Source organism: Dermacentor variabilis, chromosome 5 (genome assembly GCF_050947875.1).
Source record: "Dermacentor variabilis isolate Ectoservices chromosome 5, ASM5094787v1, whole genome shotgun sequence".
Taxonomy (NCBI): domain Eukaryota; kingdom Metazoa; phylum Arthropoda; class Arachnida; order Ixodida; family Ixodidae; genus Dermacentor; species Dermacentor variabilis.
The window spans coordinates 14,433,677-14,458,498 of NC_134572.1; the positions used below are offsets into that span (position 1 = coordinate 14,433,677).

The 24,822-nt window shown below is 47.6% G+C and overlaps 1 protein-coding gene across 6 annotated transcripts in view; it reads right to left on the reverse strand.

The window, feature by feature from the left end:
• Positions 1-24,822, reverse strand: part of LOC142582277 (galactosylceramide sulfotransferase-like) — a 221,846-nt gene that overhangs the window by 113,547 nt on the left and 83,477 nt on the right. For 3 of the 6 annotated variants that reach the window (XM_075691780.1, XM_075691774.1, XM_075691775.1), the window contains exon 2: positions 14,136-14,220. The exons of 1 other annotated variant lie outside the window; for it this stretch is intronic. The gene's annotated coding sequence lies outside the window, so the exon portion shown is untranslated. The remainder of the gene's footprint in view (positions 1-14,135; positions 14,221-24,822) is intronic. 2 more of the 6 variants (XM_075691776.1, XM_075691777.1) reach the window with 1 other exon arrangement.

Genomic DNA, 24,822 nt, shown 5'->3' on the forward strand with positions numbered 1-24,822 from the left:
TTCTCCAACTGTCGAAGAAAATCGCCACGAGCCACGCAAACCAAGGAATACAACAAATGCGGGTGCACTGCCGCACTAAAGTAAGAAATAAACGCGGCGTTAACGCTACATGCAAGTTGACAACAGAAAGTGCGAACAGTTTATTCCGGAGAGAAGAGAACGAAGTTAGCGTTCCTCTTACTCTCTCTCTCTCTCTCTCTCTTTCTCTCAAAGCACACAAACGCACTGAATATGAATATATGAGGCTTCACGCAGGACGAATACGTAAGGAATTGTTTCCTATTACGTGGAATTCGTGCTGTATTGAACGTACAATCACGCGTGATAAAAAAAAACAGAAAATTAGAAAGCATCTCATGGAGCTATTTCAACAACAGCTCAAACAGCCGTGGCTTCAATCTTTGTGTGTTGTCCGTTTGCGCTGTTACAAAATGAAGCAACTTACAGTTAGTGCTGCAAAGGCAGAGTCCTTTCGATTAATACTAATGACAATACTGGCAAAAATATAGAGCGCAATAACAAGCAATGCCAACAAACACATTATGGTTCCGTTAGAATACCCTTCGAACGAAGATCGTGCACGTCACCGCCACGCATCGCATAGGGATTGCGTTGACTGCGCATTTTATGTGAAGCTCCTGACTTCCTCACGTTTATGACAAACGTCACCACGCCCGGACAGTAGCTCACTGACGAGTTGACCCAATCAGAATAGCATCAGCAAAAAACTGCAAATACGACCGGAAATACCCATTTGGGGTCAAAGAAGCGTACGGAAGAAACAAGGGAACGCAAAGCGAGGAAGTCCACCAATTCCGTTCGGTGTCCGATTCGTGTGTTCACGGTACAACAAAAGCCCAATAGAACGGCAGAGACCACGTCAGGACAGCAGGAAAAAACAGGCAAGTCGCGTTTCTCTTTTCGATGTATAAGCAAAAAGAACAGAGGACTTTGGATGAGCCGGTCTTTTTCATCCGACAAGAGGTAAACAGACGTCACGCTGTCCGGTTCCCGAAGGTAAGCCTGTTGGCTTTTGCAAGGAACTGCGCGCAAATAAGAGGACACAGGCCATGAAGCCGCGATATGAGGCTCTATTCTCGACACGCATGGCGGCTGCACGGCCGCCATTATCCGCCATATTGACTCTGATTAGCTGTCGAGAGCTCACGTGTCTTGAAATTTGTGCCGGTAAACGGAAGTTTTGCAAAATGCAATTTTGCGTTTTTATCAAGATGACACATGACGTGTAGCTGCAAATTTTATAGGCTAATACATTTTTCTGGTCATTGGCAGGTATATTGCGACGTTAGCGCTTCAAAAAGAAAAGGAGCGCTAGCGTAGAGAAGCCAGCGCAATGCATCCGCAATTTCGCGAATATATGGTGGCGATCCAAGATAGCCTCCATGTCAGCTTGCTGATTGGCTGAAGGAATATGCCATGGGGAGCGTTACAGGAAGGGCCGTTTAGTAAACGTCAATTTGGCGTTGCGTCACGTTGCGCTGTGCCGCCATTGCAGAGATTTTCCGTTATAATTTGCGGTGCTACGAGCCGCGCAAATTATGCTGATGAGCAGACATATGCAATGGCGGCCGAGAGGAATGCGTATCACCACATTTTCCCCGTCGTTTGGCGCCATGAAAATGTTTTGTTCATGACGTGTGCTCATAGTATTTGCATCGCCCTTGGATGGTGTTGGCATTTGTGTTTTGGGGCATCATTCTTTGAAAGAACGCGTTTATATGAAATAAGATTGGTTGAACATAGCAAACTTTCTGCAACGTTGTCCACTTTTCACTGCTAAGTTTGTGTTGTAATCAAGATTAATGCCTTCTCGCACAATCAGAAATTATGACAACGGCGTCCTTTTAATTTATAAAAAGGAATGCTAGTAAGGCGGCGCCTTGAAGTTTCCTTAGGCGGTGCGAGTAACCAGCGAAGTGAACGCTGGCGCTGGCGCTTGCGTAGCGCAATCGGATGCCTCTGGCGCGCGCAACGCTATCGATGGGATTCGGCCATTTCTCAGTGAGCCGAGTCGGGTGAATCACTTGCGTTTCGCGAGATGGCGATAACGTGGCCTGGAACATGCGCTCATCCCCACTGGTAGGTCGTGTATGTTGTCCCAAGGTAGAAAACAAGCGCGTTGGCGCCAGCATACGATGGCTCATTCCGTTTCCTGGGGACACGCATCCTAGCTAACCAAGCAGACGACGGCTTGTACGCAGCACACGACGGAAGCGAGAAACGTTTTCGACGGAATGATCATGCGCTTTGAGCTAGCTCCTTTAATTTTACTGAGGAGGAAAATTGTTTTGCTTTATTAAGAACGTTAGAAACTGGCATGAAGGTACTGAGCCTAAGGCAAAATGTCAAATTCGCGTCACGTTACGAAAGAAAAACGGGCCACCAGCGCCATTTTGCACGCGTCGCGCCTACGTCACGCCTCGAAGATAATGGCGGAATGTCCAGAATAAGAGCCCCTGCTACAACGTCAGGAAACAAAAACGATTCAATCAGTCAGCAATGTCAAGTACAACACCTTAGAATGCAAGACAAACAATACGAGGAGGGCAAAATAATTTCTGGAACATAACTCGGTTACAAAAGCCGAGCGATAAGCCAAAGCGACAGTTCATAACGTTTTTATTAACATACGTGCAAACAAGAAAAGAACAAACAAAGCGTTCAGAAAGAAAAGGGCGAGGGTATACTAGATGGGCCGTCCGCGTCCACCCATCGTCACGAAATTTAAAAACAAAAGTGAAGGCGGAAGACACAGAGAGAGAGAGACAATGATCGCTAGGAAAGAGCAGCGTAACACTGAGCACTAACTCCAGCACTCAGAGAAAAGAGGAGCTTAGAGGACTACACCAGACTGATAAGAAAGAAAGCAGTCGCAGGAAGACGGTCTTTTGACACTGACAGATTTCCCCCCTGCCCTCGCCAGCCACTCGAGTCCATTCTGGGCTGGACCAGCAGAAGCTCGCAAGCGACGCCGTCACAGAAGACGATCAGATACGAGAAGGGGCAAAAGGCGGAAGGAAGGAGATGGAAACGCGATCGACGCCAACGAAAAATATACGCAACCAAGAACAAGAAAGGATAAGTCAGTAGGCTAAAATAAATAGATCCGATGCGAGAAAACAAGACCAAGGAGAAAACGAAGCGTTACACGTTGAACATACAATTAATGTAAAGAAAGAAAAGAAGAAAGAAAAGCAACTGTAATAATTAGCCCCCCGCAACACGCGACAGGCAGGAGTGTCCTACTGGTGACAATAAAAGCAGCAACTAAAAAGAAAGAAAGCTTCTCCACGAAACAGTACGACCTAGCAGAAAAGCGAGCTTTGCAGGAGCCGAAGCGTTGATCGCGTTTTTAGAGGGAACAAAGAATGACGCTCAGCGGAGAAGGCCACCTTCCTCCTTCCTGTCATGGGCAGGATGGCCAACTGCGCGCCGCCGGTAAGGGCAGAGAGCGAGCAGAAAGAAGGAAGGGGCGCCGCTGGGGCGCCTGCCACACGCGTATTTATTACGGAGAGCCCGGCCTGCTCGTTGACAAAGGACGCCTCCCTGTAAGACGCATGGGCATCGCACGCGCCTGCTCTGCCAGAGCGAGTACCATCGCTCGCCATCGGTGGGAGAGTCATACGGGAGGCCACTGGTTTCTTTTCATTCCACGCAGAAACGATAACAGGAAACAGCGGCCAACAAAACGGCTCTTACGCGACTTCAGCTACCCACACTAAGAGAACAGAAGACAGGAAAGAAATATACGCACCGTATCTGTAGTTGCTTCGAGCTGCCGATATCCGTCTGGAGTAAAGCCCCTTTTGTCGCTCTAAATATCGGCACTCAAGCAATCGTTTCACTCTGCTCGTGCGGTCTGCGAGTTCGGTGAGATGCACGTACAGGTTGCTTTGTATGTACAGAATGGAACACACGGTGCGTCTTCAACCTGATAGGAATAATAAGAACACTCAGCGCAGATATACAGTAACCAGAATTTGGCACGATGTAACGCTATATTACTGCTCCGCAACAATCGTGGCTTCGCCTCCTTTGGTGCTTTTCTCTTATTGGCTTCGTAGGTGTTGGTCAAATGCGTCACGAAGACTTTCTACCGGACATCCAGGATAATTTTTTTTTACTTTTAACAACGTATACAGACACAGACATATGTATCCACAAAACAAAGACCATCCAGAACTAAACACATAGAACCACTCACATGCCCCTCACCGAGCTCTGACAAGCAGGCGACGATCAGTCGATGCCATCAGTTAACCTCCAACAATCATGCGGCTTTCTTGCTTGGGCACTATGTTTATTACTTTTTCTACGATATATTTTATCCCGCTTGACTCTGATCTGGTAATCCCTTATCGACTACCTTAGTTTCAAGACCATCCTGAACGGTTCCCTGAGAGTCACGAGTTTTCTTAGGCCAGCCTCGTTTCTTCTTCCTTTTAACTTCAATCGTAACTGCTGCCAAGACAGCTATAGCGTACTTTCCCCTTACGTCGACGAGCTCGCCAGCGAACTCAGATAAAGGAGGAAGAGAAAGGTAAGAAAAAGGAAGTCTCCCGTAGCGGTCGCATTCCGCTTTAACGAACCCACTGGCGTGTTCACTGCATCGACCGGCTTTTTTAAAATTATTATTGAAATGAATAATAGGAGAGGCTGGTGCGTTTATGGCGGCACCGGCTACTCCTTGTCACTTGGCAAAGGAAGCAAATGTGCGCAAAAAGAGAATGTCACAAAATATGGCGCTCAGTAGAACACCAGATGAAGAAAAACTATACAGTCTGACGGCACATAAATCGCGTTTGTTTTGTGCGTGAGCTTAGTTCACATTCGCATATATAAAGTCAGATATTTTGAATAGCCACAACGCACAACACATATAATTACATTGCAAGCACGGAACACAATTACACACTGCGTAAAAATTACGATCACCACATTAATAAATTCTGAACCCAGAACAACATTCATATCACTTATTTAGCTTTTTAGGATCAACTGACACTTAACATTTGCCCAAAATGTAGGTGTCCTCGAAAAACTTCTTCAAAGCAAGAAGTGATTTTTACTGAAGGCCAGCAGTTCGCCATGGACCAAGTATCTTTTTTAGAGTAAACGGTCTTCTGCCTAAAAGCAACAAATTTGCTTGCAGTACCCTTCGTTGTGGATCGTATTTAGTGCACTCGAGGTGGAGATGATGCACATCTTCGTCTGGACGGCCACAAGAACAATTCCGTCTAGAGGCCCGTTTTATCCTGTATAAGAAGTGTCTCGTAAATGCAGTACCAAGCCGGAGGTGGTGCACCAATGTTTCTAATTTTCTGTTTTGTCTTAGGTTTTCCGGAATCGATAGGTTTATACATGGGTCTATAAAGTATAACTGAGTTCTTAGATTGCTGACCTAACAAGACAGTTTTGCTGAGACGACAGGATATCTGTCTCGGGAGAAAACAGGCTTAACTACGCAAAAGGGGCTTATTAACAGCGTCCTTCACCATGTGGCAGCTGAATGCGACGAGCAGAACGTCGGGATGCCGCGAGGCAGCCAATTAGCCACGGGTACTAGCTGGAACGAGATACCACGTCAGACATGCGTGATGTCAAAGCTAGGCATTGTTAGATCTGGAGGAAAATCCCAATTGCTGTCCCCCAGATTTTGGACCTTGCCGTTGGGTGCGGGAGTTGGCCGAGGTTGACGAGGAGTTTGAGATGAAAACTGCAGGTTTATTTACATTATTTACAGTGTGAGTACAAAGAAATTAACAGTCATAAAGTGATTACGGGCTGGCAGCAACTCGGACGCTGGGGCCCGTGGCAAGAAGCTCGAAAGAGATGAATGAAGGAATGCTCTCTTGCTGCTCCCGGTCTCTGGCATTTAACCCCTTCGGTGTCTCGAAGTCACGTCACGTTCGGCCAATCGGCGAGCCCGCTCAGGTGGCGTCATTTTCGGCCAATGGTAGGCGCCCGTGCGAATGTAATTCACACCCGGCGCAGAGGGTCGCTCCTTGGGCTCTAATTGTCCGAGGGATTACTTGTCTGCGGTATTGCCTTCCTGGTCTGCAACTGCCGTCACAAAAGGCGGACGTGGAGGGGGAATTGCTCCCAGGGCTTCACGGTGCATTACGGCCGTCGCTGCCTCGCGGCTTGCAAGCACCGTCACAATAGGCGGATAGGGGGTGACGGGTTGTCTTCGAGCGACCTTTCAGAGCTGCAAAGCAGCTTGGCTCAGGACCCACATTACCTGGAACCATGCCAGGCTGCCGCTACACTTTCGGGAAGAGTCAAGCAGTGGGGCAATAGCTCCACATGCGGCGCACGAGGTGGGGGACGCCAACTTGTTTGGACATGCCGCGCCTCGGGAACGTGGTAGATATGCTTCTGCGCTCCTTAGTTAGGTGTGACGCGATTCGATGTGGTCTGGTGAACTCGAAGTAGGCTCAGGAAAAGGTCCCGTATCTAACAGCATACGCCGTATCATGTGCCTGCCTCATATCAGCTTTCGAAAGTGAAGGACGCTGCGAATGTTGGGTGTTGCCATGTATAATTGCAATGATTAAATGTCTTACGTGCTAATGGTGGTGTCACGCGCTGATAGAGTAAGATAACATCTTAAGCCAGGAACACGATTAACACGCACAAGGCATGCACAGACTGACATCTGCCATCCATATTGCGCATAGCGTAGTGGAGTTTCTTCTAACACCCAACTTTCCCGCGGTTAATTCTGAAAATCGTTTATAGGCGAACGTCCCAAAGGCTATCGCTATCGATAGCCTTTGGGCAAGCGCTATCGAAAAAGATGTGTCGTTTCTGGCTCGTCGAAAAAAAAGAACTTTGCGGACAAAGCAGGTAAAAAACAAAATATATTATTACACTGCACGGGACTCCAACTGATCGATATAAAGCTTAGAAGGATTGCAAATTGGGAAAGTTCGTAACGATCCATCCGCAATAGCACAGTTTAGGACAAGCTCAAGTGTGTATTCTCTTTTCTCTCTCTTAAGTGGGGCTTTGACGATCGATTTAAAATTGCTGGTTAACTCGATAACATGAATCCGGACATGCGTTACACTTAAAAAGAAAGAAAGGAAAGGAAAGAAGAGGCATTTATTTCTCCTGGTTCCTTCATGTTTCCGTTGTTCCCGCAGCAACTGACGCCATCCTGTATGGTCACCACTGTAAACAAAACAAAAAAAAGAGAAGGATAAAAAAAAACCGAAGCGGAGCGAGAAGCACATGGCGGCTACGCGCTGGTTCCGCCCCCAGTGTGCACGCGGGCTTCGCATGGCAAGGCCATCTTCCGGGAGAAGCAATCTAGAGGTCATTGCGCACAACACCGGGCAAGAAGACGGTGCGCCAATCATGGCGAAAAAACAACGCGGGCAAAAAGAAAAAGCAGCAGCTTGAAGCGCAGTAAAAGGCGACGAGCAAAACGACGAATTCTCCCGACAGAAGCGCTCTGCGAAGCAGGGGGAAGGGCCTCCCGGCTTATCGATTCTAGCACGGACCGCCCAGTTCCTTTGACAGCGTCCCGGCGTCTCCTTCTGGTCAAGCATGAAAACACCGTTCAGCCGGAAAGGGTGCTCGAGAAAAAAAGAAATAAATAAAAAGAACGGCGGTAGCAGCGAGCTGAAGGGGGCGAAGTGGTTCGGGGAGTGGTGGATGTGTTTCTGGGCCGAGCGCCGCTGGCGTTGTAGGTGCCGTTCCCGAGGCATTTTGCTTCGCCATGGTAACGCGATTACTACTTCCGCTGCTCATACGTCCGAGCGGCACAGCGCGTGATAATCACGTGCAAGTCGGTGACGAGCTCGACGCAGTCGTTAGCGTGAATTGATTGACGCATCGAGGAAAGTTAGACATCATTCATACGGAAGGCAATGCCCAGTCACATCCTACGTGACATCCCGTACAAGGGCATAGTCTCTAGTCGCATTTCTTGCAGACGTCGTAACGGCACCAGGACGTCTGAGGCACCGATGTTGTTGTTTTTTTATTTTATAGGGGTTTCACGTGCGAAAACGACTTTCTGATTATGAAGCACGCCGTAGTGGAGAACTCCGGAAATTTTAACCACCTGGGGTTCTTCAAAATGCACCTAAATCTAAGTACACGGGTGTTTTCGCATTCAGCCTCCATCGAAATGGGGCCGCCGCGTGGCCGGGGATATGAGGCACCGAAATCTTCGGTTGCATTGGCTCGGCTGTCGCTGCCACCGAGCATAAAATAAAATTTCTAGAGCGGGAATGATTGACAGCGTCTGGTGCTGCTTGACAGCGCTTGTTTGCTCCAAGAGGTCTTATCCCGAACATCATAGACTTCGTGCTGCCCGCGGCGGTCTAGCAGAGAGCGCTCTAGGATGCTCCAATATTAGATGACAAGTAAACCAACTAAGGTTGTTGCTGAAAAGTCATTTGCTGAACCCAGCAACAGGACACATGACAGGAATTTCGCGCACCATTACATTAATATTGGCGTGAAGGCTTGCTTTGACAAAACGATTAGTTCACACACGCTGCGTATGGGTATATATATATTTGAGTAAGTTACAGTAAAAAAAACAACAAATTTATTTCGAAGTTCCAGTCGGCGACCGAGCTGTATGTCAGTCAATCAAATCAAATCAAGTTTATTTTAACATACAACTGATGTTGATGACCGTGGACAGAAAGCCAGAAAGGCTTGACGCGGTCCATATATATATATATATATATATATATATATATATATATATATATATACACGCATTCGCCTTTATCACCCCACCCCCCATGGGACGTAACATATTCATGCTCGCACTGAACTACCAGTTTAAAAACTTTTTACAGAGTAGCAAGCCGACTAACCACCAAAGAATCAATCAAGCAATGAACTAAGTGAATTCACAAATATGCAAACACTGCATTACATTTATGGGACTCTAGCTTCCATTATTTTTATTTCATCGAGACAGATCTGATGCACTTATATGACAGTGGCCGCACCTTGTGCAGAAAGCGCGCACGATATAGGCCGTTTTAAAGAAAGGTCGACACCGCTCACGATGTTTAGAAAGCTCCCACTCTCATTAATGTAACCAAAAATACGCAGGTGCCATGTCACAAAGTTTTTGAATTCAATTTTTTCTTTGAACGAATTAGCCGGGCTGGAGCAGAGACGTCCAGCAGGGAGCCCGCACGAACTTCCTGCTGTTGTGACTGCCGCAGCGTGACTGGTGACCAAAAGAAGCGAGAACGGAGCCTCTCCCGAGCGAAACGATCTCATCTTCGCTGCTATGCCGAAAAAAAAAAAATTAACGTGAGGTCGGTTGTCTTTCGTCTTCCCAGCGCCAGCGCCACGCTTTCTATCGTTATTCATTTGTGTTTGCTTTTTTCCTCTGAAAGCGCGGCTTCCAAGCTTCGCGGCAGCGCGAATGCAGGCAACCGTGGCGTGCACAGAGTAGCACGCGCAAATGTAGAAATTCTCAAATGCGCCGCAAGAATGTTACAGACAAAAATGATTAAGCCTTTTCGCGCGCACTGAAATACACAGACGTGAACTGCGTCGGCAATTTGCACACAGTGCTTGCCTATAGCGCGCAGAGAGATTCCGGGGCGTTTCGACGCTGCACTCGAAATATAGGACGCGCGAGGCAGAGCGGTTGCAAACTCGAACTCGCTCGCGTTCTCGAGGAGCACGGGCCCGTGGCTGCCAAGAGAAAGCGGCGCTACTCTTCGGGCCGAGGAAGGAGGAGCGTAATCTTCCGGCTGTTACACCTCGCGTTCGGAAACTGCGCCCCGGCGACTGCAGCGGGAGGGCCTCGCCGTGCATACGGTATAGGTCCCTGTTTGTTTGCAATTTTTTTCTTTTTAATGCTTGCACACACACACACGCACACAGGTTCCGAAAAGACCTCCAATTTCGCCTTTTGGAACAGCCCGCTAAATTCGGCGGGTAACGAAGACGACAAAGTTGCAATAACCTGCAAATGACATTGGGCCTTCCAGCTGGCACAAGTATTGTCAGGCAATTAAAATTAATTTTGCTCCTGAATGCACAGGATAGCTACATACATGCGCTCGACGCATGAGGCACGTTTCTTATATTTGACCACACCGTGGAGACAAAGTTAAATCGTTAATAATAATAACAGTCTACTAATGAAACATGATCAAATAGCATGTACATAGGTAAGTATGGGGGGAAAAGTTCTTATTTTTTCCTTGGCAAACATCGGTGCCGAGAATGCGCGACCGGAAGTTGTCTGGAGTCCCAAACACACTGCTGCCGCAGTGCGGTTCCGAGGGTCGTTATACGTACGCCGCTTGTGCACCGTGCGGGCGCCCCTAACGGCTTGGCACGTGCGCCTCCGTGGCCTCGGCGTCCAACCATCTGTTCCTGTGAAGCCTCGATACAGCATGGCGCCCTGCGCACAGTACGACTGAACTCCACGGGCGCCGTGAAGAACTGAATGCTTCTTTGCTTTTCGTATTTTTTAAAATATATGATGTTCAGGAGATGTTGACGCCTTCAAGTGCCCCCGGCTACTCCTTTAAACATAGAATTACATACAATAAAGACTACAGGAATAAAAAAAATCGCATAAGGTACACTAACACTTAAAGTTGATTGACATAAGTAAGTCACATACTCAAGTTTAAAGTGGAGTCACAGAATGACACTAAACAGACAGGCCACGAACTAAAACACAGAATAAGTCACAGAAACGAACGTGTAGTTAGGAACAGAATGGGACATAAAGCCAGATGAAAGAAAACACATGGAGAGCTTACAATAGATGGTAGAAACTGTGCTCAGAATTTGCCGAAATTAGCATTGGCGTCCACAAATCTGCTTAGAAGGCCACCACACCTCTTGCCTTTATAATGCGTATGTTGGTCATGGACCCAGGGTTCCTTCTGAGGCTTAAGAACCTGCAGGAACGTTTTCTTTCTTTTTTTCTTCGCCTACACGCAGCCTCAGATATTATGAAGCAATATCGACAGTGTATACGCTTTCGACGTTGTGCACTCCGCTGGTTTCTCGAGGCTCTGCGTGTAAAATTGCCAGAAAAGGGGTGCTCTTATTAAGGCCATTTATGTATGTCGTTGACAACGCTCCAAGGAGACAAACATTACCTACATTTTTCAGTAAAACATTGTTCACGATACTCTAAATGCAGAAGTGTTATCTCGATCGGTTTCACCCAGCGAGGCTCGCCAAGGCCTTGCAGAAACACGCAGTAGTTGAGTCTTATCAGAGAGTGCCGTCTGCGTTGTGTCATTTATTGCCTTTGGGTCATAAACAGTGTGGATGAAGGGAAACCACACATGTAATTCCTCCACTGCGACCACTGCTGCGGTCGTAGTTCCTTGTAATTCCGTTTTGTGGCCAGCGAGTCCAGACAGCAATCACGTAGCCATGTTGGTGAACGCGAGTTGAGCGTCATCTGACCACCTCATCCTACGGACTGACTTTAATCGGGGAATTCATGGGTGCCATCAGCTCCCCTCGTCGATAAGGAGGCGTCTCTCCCTGCACGCTAAGTCATACAATGTTCGCCCGGCAGATAAGCTAGAAATTTTAGTAACAGACGCACTTGGAGATGCACCAGCGCATTAATGCAGTAGTACGACACGTACCGAATCAACGCGTTCGCACTACAATATTGTGATCAACGAGAGCGTGGTCGTCAACGCAAACCAGAACTGTCTATGGAGCATCAATATCTGCGTCCTGCTAGTCGGTGGCAGTTGCTTAGTACGTCAACGTGTTCGTGAAACACTGAAGGAAACCACTTCTATATTACACTTTGCGTAGGCGCTGTGCTCGCACCACCTACGCATATCAGCATGGCGGACAGCATACCTCTCAGTTTGCGTATGGTGTGCTTCCTCTTGTCATCCGTCCGGGATACGCTGCCCACCCATAGGAACATGACGGACACACTTGGGCCATTCATAGCCGAGAAGATATAGTAGCAAAATGACAATAAAAAAGAGAATAAGAAACTGGACAGGCAAGCGGGAAAACGCGAGTACATCTAGATTTGCGGCTTTCGAGTCTAGCTGTACGCACAGTCGCCGCCTCCAACAGCACCACAAATCAACCGCGGTCGGCTGGTCGTGCAAGTCGGCGCACTTCCCCGCTCGCACCGGACACGCAACACCGGTCTCGACACCGTAAGCAGCTTAGGGTCGAAGTACGCGCTGGGAGCAATTAACGCCGCCACCGAAGCGTGTTGCGCTCCAAACCGCATAAGCCGGTGCGCGGGCAGGTTTAGTGGGTATCGTCGGATCCTGCAGGGTGCTCCCAGCAAAACAGAAAGGCTGGCACACAGAATCCCGTCTCCGCAGGCTACTCGATATCGGAGATCTGCGAAACAGTGCGTCGCGTCTTAGGTCGGTTGCAAAATTTAACTGGGCGCGTTGCAAGAGCCGAGGTGAAAACTTGACTGGAGTTTGTGGAGCGTATGGACTGAAGCTTGCGTCCAGAAAAAACGATAAACTGTTTGTCAAATGTTGCAGCAGTGAATGCTTTTCAAATATTTTTCGGTCACGTGGCCCATGATAAGTGCTTACCGATGCAATATACACAGCGCAGGGACCGGCTGCATTTATATACCCATGTTCTCTTGTTACGTGTTTATTTATTAATTTATATGTATTTTGTACTGTGTATGTTCTCCATTTGTTCATTATTTCCGTATTCATTGTGCATGTTTCTGTACGCTTCCATTCATATGTGATGGACACTTTCCTTGTATATTCTCCTGTTTTCTTCAGTCGCTGCTCTACTTTCGTTGCTGCACACTTACGTGTGCATTTTATGTGCCAAGGGCTTCGTCCCGCCCACTACACTGCTCGTCGATCCAAGCACGTCAACGATAAGTGCTAGTCATTGTATGTGCGAGTGCGATTTTATTTCATGTCGGAAAAGCCGGCGGGAACGTTGGCAGCTTTTCTCGCATACTCAAGTAAAGCCATCAATCGGGCAACATACTACCCAGAGAGCAGCGATTATGACCCTTTGCGGGCAACAGATTTCTCAATCTAATTCTTACAGCTCATCCCGAGGAGCGTTCGTGAAGCGGCTAATTAAATGCCACGAAATTAAATGCGATGCGCAATATTCTCCTTATTGTCATCGTACGCTGCGCGTAATGTCATTCAATGCTTATGTTTCCGCACTCCGCCATTCACAGGATACATCGAAATGCGTGCTCCGACTGCCGTGGATGCGCGCTGCGAGATGTCAGGAGGCAGTGTTCGATGCCGGTCGAGGCAAAAATGATAGGAGTGTGCAAAGAAAAGTACGACAGGTACGGTTAGGGCTTCTAGCTGTACCCTTCGCGTTACAATGGCACATTTTGGGCGATCGGCCAAGAATGAGCACGTGCCCAGAGGCCCAAGAATGCGGTAACCCAAACATAAAAAATCAAAGACGCCGTTGATTATACCGCACTATTCCACTAGAGCTATGTGCACATTTAAGGTACCTATGAGCAGCCATTTTATGTACAAGCTTTATGTCGTGATTGATGGCCGTATTACTCAGAGCAGAGATGCACACAGTGGCACGGCTTTGTCGGTCGAAATTCCGTGCTATAGTAAGCCGGAGCATCCGCCGAGATACCGACCGACGAAGCAGAAGCCATGCGAAAGGCCGGAGACGGAGGGAAGTGGGGGTGGGGAGCATTGCTTTATAGCGAAAGTAAATAATAATAATAAAAGAACGTACATTTATATCATATGCAGCGAGTGCGTGTGTGCCTGTTCTCGCATGTGCGCGCGACTCAACCCCAAAAACGGTCTGGGACTTCGCGCTCGCTGCCGACGCGCGTGCGCGTATCCATACGCACAGCGAGAGCGGCACGCGGCCCGTTCGCGGCTGGCACACTTTTGGGTCACGCTATGTGGCGCGCGCCTGGCCGAGCTGTTTGCACAGAGCAAACGAACCGCGGATTCAAACAACGGCGCGTGCGACGCCACATCTGCTTCTGCAAGCACGCAGTCTGAACGACGCGAAAGCCTTAAGCCCATGCAGTACACGCGTGTCTTGCCCTTCCCCGATTCCCCACTAGAAGACTCCCGCTGCTAGCAAATCCTAGTATACATGCTCCACCCTTGCCAACTTACAAGGGTTGCCGGAAGTTCTTGGCGGAAGGGAGAAAGCGATGCTCACATGTTGATGCGCCGCTTCAGCCCCGCATGAACAGAATACCTGCAAAGGCAATAAAATCAAAACACAGCCTTTTATCCGAAGAACACTGTCGGTAATGCATATGAGGAGCCACCAACAAAATGTTTTTGGCTCTGTCTGCACACATTATATATATACTACGGCGCGAACGTACGTTATGCTATCGCACATACGCTTGCGTTTGTAAATGCACCAGCTTAAGAAATATCCCGTTAGGCATGCCTAGCCGCAGTATATATACTGGACAGAAAAAGTACTTCGCCCTCCTGACAATCCATACGATAGCGCGAACAGTGAGACAGAAAGAATGATAAATGAAAGGCAGCGAGAACTGAAACATAACAAGCGGAACAAGTATCAAATGTGCACTAGTATACTCATATAGTTATATATATTTATATTATATATAAAATTATGTCTAATTTTGACTACGTACAGACATGCGCAGACATGCAACGACAAAACAGTCAATTTCAGAGTAGAAGAAAACAGGGGTAAAAGTTTTAGGCAAGGTCAATTAAATAATATTAGCAATGACGGTTGATTTACATGACGGTTGATTCCCCCAGTTACTCCACACCTGAAGAAAATAACCTAGGTCGGCAAGTCAGGTTTAGCATTTGAGTCTGGCGATGAATTTGATGCCACCCCAGTGAGAATATCTCTCCAATTCCATGCGTATGACGGAAGCCTTTTAGATTCGCTAGAGTCTATAAAGCTTATCAGCATAGAGACCTGGCGGTGAAGCAGTGAATTAATTACGGCCACGCAGATTTCCTCTAAAAGGAGTGCCACTTTCTATCGGTATGCTAATATATTACGTCTTTCAACATCGTATCGAATATGAACATAAGAGCGACGACGCCGAAACGAAAAATAGTTGGATAATTATTACTCAGATTATATACATTAAACAGTCTCGCCACATTGCAGTGTAATACTTACTGTAAGACGTTACTGTGTTACGAATGTTAGTTTATTAACTTTGTTGTGCCTCTTAATAGCGTTGTTTGTAATGGTTGTAGTTGCATTTGCGTTGTTGCATAAAAATTTTATCCAGGTGATTCTTGTACTCTTCCGGATTACAGAACATAACATGACCGTTTCTGCGTTTCCGTTTTCTCATGAATGTTCTTTTTTTATGAAATATGCCAACGGGGGCCTTTCAAGGGTTAATAAATGATGGTGACTACGATGATGATGAAAAGCGTAACATTCCCTTCGCTACCTACGTGCCTGTACTGGAAAAGCACGTCTTTGTTGCAAATGTTAGGTCTTCACACACCTGCTGCGGTTTTCTATAGGGTAATTTATGAATTGTGGCTCTAGGCAGTGCATGACGTCAAATTTCAAAGCATAGACCATCTGCGAAGCTTTCCTTTTTCTCTAGAATAAGTAACAAAGAAAGGAACGGCAAAATCACCACCTGTACTTAGCCACGAAGGACAGCGTCGATTAGCAGTATACAAGACTGGATTCCACACCCCTGATAATTCGTTAGAACTGTAATCAGGGAAACCGAACAGTACCTGGTAACGGAAAGAGTGCATTGCATCACGCATTGCGCCGTCCCTTACTTCTTTTGGTTTCCTCGATTCCGCTATAATATCCCTGTCGGAAACGTATTACTGGCAGACGCTGCGAAATCAAGTTGATGCAGAAACATCGATGAAGATACCGTTGCTGCTGGTGTATATGAAAACTTACTGGTTCATTTCTGAAGCAATCATGCTCGGTGAAGCGAGGCTTGCGTCAATTCGGCTCGTATTGCGAGACGTCTGGCCTAGAAAAATTGACCGTTCTCGGTTCACCTTACCAAGGAAGATTTATTTTATTCAGAATGACTACGTGAAATTACTTCGAACGAAGTTTTTAAAGTAAACTAAGAACTCTACCTAAAAACAATCCTCTGTAAAGACGCTAACATCCCCGGCGCGACGCGCAAAAAATCCAAATGCATCAATGATGTCCGGAAAGCAATTTTCGCATTGAGCCGTAACCGCTATGGGGACAAGTGAAAGTTGGGCGGCGGTGACTCGCTTTCAGCGTACTGTGGCGTACTCACAACGCTGTGCAAAGCGCAGGGGCGATTGGCCGTGTCGATAAGACGATCGTCAAACTAGGTCACCACCGGAGACTATGAGCACTTCTTTTTTTCTTTGTTTCCTGGTCAGGAAGGAGAAACGGGAGGACGAAACTATAAGAGCAACACGGTTCTTCTGGGCTACTACTAGGTAAAATATTTGTGCAGTGTAAAGCGTGCGACCAAAAAACAGCGCATGCTGCGCACAGTGAAAATAAAACCTCGAAAGCCCCATCGATCGTGCCACCAAACGACCGGCAGAAGAAACACAACGTGCAAACACAGGTGAATGAGCGCATTAAGTGAACGCGATAAGCCATCATCGAACTGAAAGTATACGCAACCCCCCCCCCCCCCAAAAAAAAAAAGAAAAAAAAAAGACGAGAAAAACTGCGGCGTTTCGAGCCAGCCTGTCGAGGCTACACGGCACATGGAACGCGAGAAACGCTGCTAATGGTCCCAATGGCATATCAATCATGCGTCCATATCGTTCTATCCGCCCTGGCTCGCTGCATTCTCATTCCCCCCGTATACCTTGCTTCCAACTACTGCGTATACATAGCGGCGCTGGGCATTTGGTGCTCGTGTTTTTCGTTGCTTTTTCACTTGGTCGCAGGCAGACTCCCTTCCCATCGCGATTTGTGTTTGCACAACGACCTGCGAGAATCGGCGAGATTGACGGGAAGGCACCGACGATAAGGGAGCCCGATATCGGGACGAGTGCAGTGCAGCACCCATCAATGCACGTGTGGTGCAGGTAAGCGCTCGAAGCCGCATCTTTTTTTTTTTTTCTTTGTTCAAAGCTTCCAGCCTCGTCACCAGATTCGTCGTGCGATGGCTCAGGCCTGTAACATGTCGAAACACCGTTAACGTACGCAATCAGGTCACTGCGCTAGCAATACGAGCTCGGTCTTGCGTTGCGCCCGCAGAGTCTGCCTCGAAAAACCCGTCTGGGACGACTCGTGCAACGGAGACCGCATTTCCGTAAAACGACATTGTCGAAAGTGTTTGCACTGAATACCGAGAGCGGAAAGATAGGCCACAAAGGCATAAAATACAGCGCTGCACCACGGCTTGAAGGAGCATCCGTCAAAGGGCAGCTGAAAGGCACGAGAGGTTCGCGGGAAGCTGGTTTGTTCTAGCCTGATATTCTGCACTAGCAATGAGGGACGGATGAAAGCGGTGAGTGAGGATAAGGTGGCAGGGCACATACACGTATACAGCACCTTGAGGTATACTTATGAGGCCGAGCGCCCAATCCAGTGTATAGCAATATAATAATAATCAGCAGACTTCGGCGATTCCTCCGCCTATGTGAATTCACTTACTGCGACCGCAGCAGACTCATGACGTACACCGCCATTATCTTAGAACTTGCATTTTTTTTCGATGCGCACAATGTGCTGTTCGTCCGCTACACAACTGCCTGATGTGGCCTCCGAAAGACATGCACTGATGCTACCACTTTCGGAGTATGCGTAGCACATCAATACCGGCAACGGTGGTCGGCGACGTCTCGCTTTTAATCGCCTTATGGTGAAGCGTGAAGCTCGGGGCGGGCTTGTGGACATTGTGCACAGTGGAGGACGGACCGTTGCGCAAAGCAGACCCAATTCAGAGCTAACTGCTGGCAGAGTGAATGCCCAGAACTACCCCTAATCCCCTAATCACATTAGTAGAGAGATAGGGAGAGAAACGAGCTGGGGGGGGGGGGGGGGCAACTACTTATATAGAGTTTGCGTGAGATCAAGCATTCAAAATGAAGTCTTGGATAGTGGTTTCGGCATCGTATTTATGCCTACGTCATTGATGTCGGTCAAGTTGGGACACATGGTCGATAACTTATATTGAAAAGGCGGCGAACAAAAAATGAGAATTGCCACGACAAAGCCGCAGTGGTTTGTCGTGTTTATCTTTTATTGTTCTTATATTGTTTATTCTCGCGGTTATTGTGTTTATTAACAGGCACACTTAATTACATGTTCATTGCGCCTTCGTGTTCATGTAGCATTTGATGTATGTAGAGTGCGGCATTCAAGTGCCCAACATCTTCTGTGTGAACATCTTGGTTTTGTGAACATTTATGCTGTGTGAACTCGTGTGTTGCATGTGAACACTTCGGTTTTGTGAGTATTTATGCCATGTGAGCTCTCCTGTTGCGCGAACATTTATTTATATTGCAGTACTGAGACTTAGAACGTGAATGTTCGTTCATGTGTTTATTTGTCCAGCTTGGTGATTGTTGACAACTTTTCGACGATAACTATCACGTAAGAGAAGAGTAGCCGGCACCACACATAGGCACCAGCCTCTCCTTAAATACATTTATTAAAAAAAAAAACTCGCAGTGGGTTTGTCATGGGTTTTCCAGTAACAAACTCGTAGTAAGCAAGCAATCAAACCAGCCGAAAGCTCACGGAATATCAATAAGCTTTGAGCTACCTTTTTTATGTTGTTGCGTGGCGTGCAAGAAAGCTCTGTATTTAGTTTCACTATTGATATTGATACATGCGCTGTCAACACACCACACCAAAAAGAAAGCGAATATTGAAAGAGGACGGTAAGAAGGCTAGCCTGAAGAGCATCCGATTGGCTATACTACAAAAAAAAAAAAAATGATGAGAAGGAAATTCAAAGGCGGAAAAATGCAACGGCCGCCACATAGCAATCATTAATCGCCTTAACCCATTCTGAACGCTTCTAAACTGCCTGACCTCCCGCGATCGAACGAAAATAAAGCACGAAGTCCAAGGACGAACGTAAGCTGAAACGGGATTGCATTCATTACGAGTACCGAATGCGTACCGGCAGCCGAAGCGCCAGACATCAGTCGTGCAGCTCACTCAATTTGTCCGCCGAAACAACGATTCGGCGAGAATAAATTAGCTGTTGGGTCCGTGATGCCGGGACGTTGTATTCTCGCTGCCTCTCTCTAACAACTATCGACGGGTCTCGCGGATGATCGAAGCGTTGGCTTCGGCCGCCCGGCTCGATGCAAGCCTCGCACTTCACGAAACAGGGCCGTGCAGATGCTATCGGACACCGCTTCCAGAACAGAGGCGTATACAGGCGCACAAAGCAACAGAAGAGTATAAACTGAGCGCATGCGCGAAGCAGAAAGAAGTGGGGCAGAGAAAAAAGAAAAGCACGACGACGGTTCGGGAACCCCCGTTCGAATTGAAGGGGGCGCCGCTTCCTCTGAGAGCGGTCGATCCCATCGATACCGAACGAATCTGAACCCACGGTGCCGCTTCTGGCTGTGTTAGACTTCCCTGCGACTCGGCGTCTGTCCTCTTCTCCAGTCTCCGGCGCTCACCGCGACGTGGAACGCTTCCGGCCGCGTCTCATCAAAGCCATGCCCGGGAAAGAAGTAGGGCCACAAGCAGCGCCGTAGCCGTTCGACGAACGCATGCAGTAAGATGCATTTAGTGACCGAACAAGACCAATAAAATTATCTCGACCTACACGCTCCAGAACTTTTGCCTTCCCTTCACCTTCCTTTTTCAAGTTTTCATCGTCTATGTTACTGGTTTGCGCTCCTACGATGCTTCTAACCTGGGTCGATATACTCTTTGAACTCTTGCGCATATGACAGTTATCGTGCGATGTAGATTTTTGACGGATTCACAGAAAACGCTCGGAACCTACACCAAAGCTATGAGCGACGCAGTGCGTGGGGGTCTCCGAATGAACTGATAATGTGTGGGTTTTTTAACGGGCGGGAATATTTCGACTGAGTGCCGCGGGTTTTGAAGGAGACGCGCCAAGGCTGGCTAAGGATAGCCCGGCCGTAAAATGCACCCACAACACGTAGGCCGCGCGACTGTCGCTTCACAGACGTGTTTGCGCTGCTGCTGTAGCGCTTTGCGGGCAGCCTCGTCTCCTCGAGGGGTCGACGCTCATGGGCTGGAATGAACGGAGAGCAGGGACCGTATCTTACGTGTACATCCACCGCAAATTCTAAGCACGCTCGAACGCAAATTCGCTTAGTATAAATACTAAGAAAACAACAGCTGTTCTCTTCAGACCGAGAAATCGTAATGTGGCTACAGACTTAACATTACAACTTAATAATTCTATTATTCCGATTGTGCCTACTGTTAAATGTCTTGGGTTGTATTTGAACTACATATGCCGTGGAACTTGCATGTGGATTTAGTCGCTGCTAAAATATCCCGTGTGAGTAATTTTGTGCAGGTTAAGATATTTCCTCCCTAAAAGCATCAAGCTTCCCCTATACAAGTCCTGGCTTCTCTGGCTTCTCAGTCAAATTAACTATTGCCATCTTGTTTGCGGTACTACGACACTTTATAATATCACTACATTACACAGAACACAAAAGAAAGGCCGTCCGTAGTGTTCTGGATGTTCCCCACGACACACATACGTGCCTATTTTTCAGAAAACTGAATTTACTTCCTATGCCTGATATTTATGAGCAAACACTAATTCACCGGTATAAGACAAATATTAAATAATAAACACGTTAAATACTATGTCGAACTTAAAACGCATAGATGGGAAGCTGAATACGAGCAGTTGCGAACCCTGGGAGATGCCACAGGCAAAGACTAATTACACCTACCAAATGTTGCGCTTCACATTACCGTCTTGTCTAAACTAAATCTACACGGTATAACCTTAATTGCTATGCTTTATTTTCTTTTCTCTCTCGGTTTTAATTATACGTGCGTGCTTTATGTACTAGTATATATATATATATATATATAATGAATTCAAGTTAGCTGAGTTACAATTCAATACTAGCTGAATATGTAAAACCTCACCTTATGCTCTGTCACTGGCTGTTAAAAAGGACTGCGAACCTCGTCAAGCCATAGAAAGGCTTTTTGTTCTCGGTCCTCAACATTTTGGTGTTGAAATACAAACGACAGCTGCTGAACTGGTAGCCCTGCGTGCGGCTCTTCATTTCATTCAGGAGGAAACACCCCATGCATGGTCAGTTTTCTGTGATTCCAAGGCAGCCCTACAGAGTGTACTCTCAGCACTGCGCCCTGGATCACATGAGCAGCTGGTCGCAGAGATAGGAAACGTCCACGATCACATAGTTGACGAAGGACACGATATATCAGTGGTTGCCTAGTCACTGTGGCATACATGGCAATGATTGAGCGGACGCTACTGACCGATATGCCCATGACGGCGTCAACTGCGTTGCCATTCCTCTTTCGAGAGCCGACGCAGCGAAAAAACTTTCCGCACCTGCATACTAATTAACATTGGCTCAATGGAAATTATTCGAATTCACAAGTGCACGCCTTCATACCCTGAACCCTTATTTACAGCTCCGTATTCCGCTTCGACCTTCCACGACGTAACTGCATCCTTCTAATCCGTCTATGGCTTGGAGCAGCACTTTCAAATGCGTACTCCTTTATTATCGGAATGGCGAACAGCCCACTTTGTGACTTCTACGGGTGCAACGAAACAATCGCACACCTTCTTTGTGAGTGCCCGCATTTCAACCCGCGAACAGTAGCCCTTTCAGCCACCCTAGACGATCTGGACAAGCGCCCAATGACAGAAACGAAGATCCTTGGAAACTGGCCTACGCGAGCATCAGCGCGATCCGCTATGAAGGCTCTGCTGCGGTACTTAAAAGACACGGGACGTTCTGACAAATTGCGACTGCACACTGTGTTGGACGGTGACATTGGACGGTGACATTGCGTAACTCTAGGAATGCCTTCGCAGACTGCGCTACATCGCCCACAGAAACAGTTCTGTATCGTGTGTGCGTGTGAGCGTGCATGTGGTTTTCCTTAAACTATTTTTCTCTGTCTCACGTATCGCGTGCGCAGGCTAGCCAACCGGAGACAATCTCTGGTTAACCTCCTTGTCTTTACTTTGCCTTTCTCTTTCTCTCTTTTAAATGTGTGCCATAATGATACTAATTTAAAACTTAATTATCGTAATTATGTCAATTATTCAATTAAGCGTTTTGATTTCTCGTAGATGTAATGGCCACCTCATCGAGTTATTTAGATCAACGTTTAGAATTGTGCGATCTGCCAGATGCAAATTTAAAAATTTTTGGACCTTATCTACCTTCCCTCTGTTCTCCTTCACCTTTGCCCCAGCGTAGGGTAGCCAACGAGACTCTTGACTGGTTAGCATCCCTGCCTTCCTTATATCCCTCTCTCTCTCTGTCTCCCTTTGAACTTCAAAAAAAAAAAGAGCACCCGGTATATCAAATACACGAACAAAACGACTACCTAAACCAAAGTATTGCGATTTATTTGCCTAGTGTGTTCGGCTCGTCAATTATATATATATATATATATATATATATATATATATATATATATATATATATATATATATATATATATATATATATAGAACGTCCTAATAATTTAGCGGAAAGCCGCCAGGAGGAGAGAAGTAAGTAATAAAGGTAAAATCAGGCATCCACCCGTTCGTAGCAATCACTAAGAAGGAAACCCAGACGGGTTCCTCGAAAGAAAAGCCTCGCAGTTGAAGAAAAATTCGTCCTGGTCCGGGACTAGAACCCGAGACCACCGCCTTTCCGGGGCAGCCGCTCTAGCATCTGGGCTAACTAGGCGGCTAGCAGATAGCAGGTGTGCGCCAGTGTGTGTCGTGCCTTTCTTTTTGTGGTTCGTCTTAGGTGTTTGCGCTGTAACGTTACGTTCAGAATTATGTACCAACTAGGCCCAAATGAAGTTTTACTGAGATAGCAGGGCGAAGTCGAATTTATCGACAACTCGAAGCAAAGGCAAGTGTTTGACGTAATAGTTCTGCGGGAACCCGCAAGGTGGAGGGAAGTAATTAAAAGGAAAATGAGACATCCATCCAATCGTAGCAATAGCTACAAAGGAAATCCTAACGGGTTCCTCGACAGAAAAGCCTCGCAGTTGAAGAAAAATTCGTCCTGGTCCGGGACTCAACTGCGAGGCTTTTCTTTCGAGGAACCCGTATGGGTTTCCTTTGTAGCAATTACTACGATTGGGTGGTCGCACACGGCTTCAAAATGTCCTCGCTCTCCGACAAGCCTTCCAGTGCAAAGCCCCCACTTCCCCACATTCCCGTGGCGCACTCCCTAGCACACGCCACTTTTACCGCCAGGCATAATCGCAAGAAAATATAGGGCAAGGCTCAACGTCAGACGACCCGTTCGCCGCTGCTCTGACAGCGAGACACAAAAGATCAGAGGAAGGGCGCCCAGACGCGCGGCAACAGGGAGAGGAAAACAAAGACAAAGCCGGTCATCATGGACGTCTCACTCTTCCCTCCAGAGCTCCGCCATAACTCGCCCACCACGACTCGTTTTACGACGGCTTGCTCTAGCGCCTCTTCTCCGCCCCATCACCTTCTCCCCTTGGTCGGCCTAGCTCTTCACACGCGGTGATCGCGTCGGATACAGCTTCGCCGACGCAAAACACAGCGGCGTTGACGACGTCTCTGGGCGCGTGATCGGCGCGGCGACGCACGACAGGGACCCGAGGCAGATGGGAGAATCGGTCGATAAGTAAGCGAGCAACCGCGCTCCCTTTTGCCGGCAGTGCGGATGCTGAACGCTCAGCAGTGACCTGCCGCCGCCTCGACCCCTCGAACGGCGAGACGGGCCGCGTGTTGATATGAATGCGCGCAATGAAAAAAGAATTGACTCGCCATCCCGGCCCTGCGAAAGCGAATGTCCGGAGAAGCTGTTAGGAACCACCACAACAACTGCTTGGGGTGGGGGAGGGGGTATGGAATGCTTCACTGCTCAATTACTCCTCCGGCACATTATTAATAGGAGCGCTTTAGCATCAATTATGTGGCCTGGATGTTTGGTTTGTGCTTGTCCGTTATTAAAACGAATGCTGTATGTTGTATGCGTGATACCAAGGAATTTATGTACTTTGCGCTTCAATCGCTGAAGGCTTCCTCGCCCCCCCCCCCCCCCCCCCCCCCCGCCCCGTGACACCGCGAAACATTCCGACCAACTAGAGGCTAACAGCTTCGCTGTAAAAGACGTTCGTAATGTGATTGCGGCGTAACGACATTCGCTTGGTAAGTGCGCGCTACTCTGACTCGGCAAATATGTTCCCCCAATATTTACGTCCCGCCGGCTTGGAAAGAAATCCCTAATGTGCAGGTTAGCGCTCTGCGTGAGTATGCGCCTCTATTGCGTTGTGCGATTAATTGCCAAACTGTCCGTCCGCAAGAGTGATATATTCGTGTTTTGTGAGAAGCGTATCGACATCCACAAATATGTTGCTTGCGTGGAGAGCGAGAGCAATAGAAGAGAGGAAAGGCAGGGAGGTTAACCAGACGCGCATCCAGTTTGCTATCCTTCACTGGGGGAAGGGATATAGGATGAAGAGAGAGAGAACATAGAGAGAGCACATTTTCGGGCACTTTTAAAGGTTCGCACCGAGTCTGCACACGGTTGCCAAGACCTGTCGATAGTGCAACAAAGCTTTCGTCGCTTTCTGTGCCATCGACGCGCATAGCCATGGTCCAAGGATCTTCATTTCCGAAAATGATCTAGAGTCCAGCCGATTCAACGCTGT